This window comes from Eubalaena glacialis, unplaced genomic scaffold (assembly GCF_028564815.1).
Source record: "Eubalaena glacialis isolate mEubGla1 unplaced genomic scaffold, mEubGla1.1.hap2.+ XY H_2, whole genome shotgun sequence".
NCBI classification, from domain to species: Eukaryota; Metazoa; Chordata; class Mammalia; order Artiodactyla; family Balaenidae; genus Eubalaena; species Eubalaena glacialis.
This window is the reverse complement of record NW_026871156.1, coordinates 1,225,573-1,227,875: the sequence shown is the minus strand read 5'-3', so window position 1 is coordinate 1,227,875 and position 2,303 is coordinate 1,225,573. Positions and strand designations below refer to the sequence as shown.

General features: G+C 37.6%; 1 pseudogene; it reads left to right on the top strand.

Annotated features, from left to right (window-relative positions):
• Positions 1 to 404: 404 nt before the first annotated feature.
• Positions 405 to 756, top strand: LOC133082982 (small ribosomal subunit protein uS10-like; annotated as a pseudogene).
• Positions 757 to 2,303: the final 1,547 nt, after the last annotated feature.

The window sequence follows — 2,303 nt, the reverse complement described above, 5'->3', positions numbered from 1 at the left end:
ACACAAAAGGCAGCATACTGGATACAGGATACAGCATACAGGATACTGTCTATATGAAATATTCATGAGTGGTAAATCCATAAAGACAAAAGACAATGAATGTTGGCGAAAGGCTGAAGAATGACGAATGGAGAGCAGAGATTTAACAGATACAATTTGGCTGATAAAAATGTTTGGATCTTGATAGAGATGCTGGTTAAAGAACATAATGAATTGTACCTTTTTTAATGGTGGGTTTTATTTTATGTGAATAGCATTACTTTAATAAAAAGCAGACAAGGGCTCTTCGAGGAAGACACAGTAACTGCTTCAGCAGAGGCCCAGGCTGCCTGCTCCTGCTCCTGACTCATTGAGTTTCACTTTCTCTGAGGAATAAGTCAATCAGGGACCTGTGCGCCACAGCCATGGTTTTTAAAGATACTGGAAAGACTCCTAGAGGTAGAGCCAGAGGTAGTGATTCACTGGGTTGGAATCACTCTCACCAGCCACAATGTGAAGGCTTTGGATAAGGTGTGTGCTAACTTGATCAGAGGGGCAAAGGAAAAGAATCTCAAAATGAAAGTAGAGGTTCAGTTGTCTACCAAGACTCCTGAGAATAACTACAAGGAGAACTTGTACTGAAGGTTCTAAGACTTGGGATTTTATCCAGATGAGGATCCACAATCTACACTAACCTGTACAGTCTTCTGAGATTGTTAGGCAGATCACTTCCATCAGTATTGAGCTGAAGTTGAAGTTACCATTACAGATGCCTAATCAAAATTTCAAATAAAGTGATAATCAGTCGTTAAACAAAAAGACAAGGATTTTAATAGACGTTTCTCAAAAAAATATACAAACGTCCAAAAAGCACATGTACACATACTCAACATCAGTAGTTATTTCAAAAATGCAAATCAAAAACACCATGCTGTACAAATTCACACCCACTATGATCACTATAATAAAAAAAACCTAAAAGTAATAAGTGTTTTTGAGTGTGGAGAAACTAGAAACTTATACACTGACTATGGCAATGTAAAATAGCCAAAGCAATCTACAAACCCAAAGCAATCTACAGATTCAATGCAATCCCTATCAAACTACCACTGGCATTTTTCACAGAACTAGAACAAAAAATTTCACAATTTGTATGGAAACACAAAAGACCCCGAATAGCCAAAACAATCTTGAGAACGAAAAATAGAGCTGGAGGAATCAGGCTCCCTGACTTCAGACTATATTACAAAGCTACAGTAATCAAGACAGTTTGGTACTGGCACAAAAACAGAAATATAGATCAATGGAACAGGATAGAAAGCCCAGAGATAAGCCCACACACATATGGACACCTTATCTTTGATAAAGGAGGCAAGCATATACACTGGAGAAAAGACAGCCTCTTCAATAAGTGGTGCTGGGAAAATTGGACAGGTACATGTAAAAGTATGAAATTAGAACACTCCCTGACACCATACACAAAAATAAACTCAAAATGGATTAAAGACCTAAGTGTAAGCCCAGACACTATAAAACTCTTAGAGGAAAACATAGACAGAACACTCTATGACATAAATCACAGCAAGATCCTTTTTGACCCAGCTCCTAGAGAAATGGAAATAAAAACACAAATAAACAAATGGGACCTAATGAAACTTAAAAGCTTTTTCACAGCAAAGGAAACCATAAACAAGACCAAAAGACAACCCTCAGAATGGGAGAAAATATTTGCAAATGAAGCAACGGACAAAGGATTAATCTCCAAGATTTACAAGCAGCTCATGCAGCTCAATAACAAAAAAACGAACAACCCAATCCAAAAATGGGCAGAAGACCTAAATAGACATTTCTACAAAGAAGATATACAGATTGCCAACAGACACATGAAAGAATGCTCAACATCATTAATCATTAGAGAAATGCAAATCAAAACTACAATGAGGTATCATCTCACACCGGTCAGAATGGCCATCATCAAAAAATCTAGAAACAATAAATGCTGGAGAGGGTGTGGAGAAAAGGGAACACTCTTGCACTGTTGGTGGGCATGTCAATTGATACAGCCACTATGGAGAACAGTATGGAGGTTCTTTAAAAAACTACAAATAGAACTACCATATGACCCAGCAATCCCACTACTGGGCGTATACCCTGAGAAAACCATAATTCAGAAAGAGTCATGTACCAAAATATTCATTGCAGCTCTGTTTACAATAGCCAGGACATGGAAGCAACCTAGGTGTCCATCATCAGATGAATGGATAAAGAAGATGTGGCACATATATACAATGGAATATTACTCAGCCATAAAAAGAAATGAAATG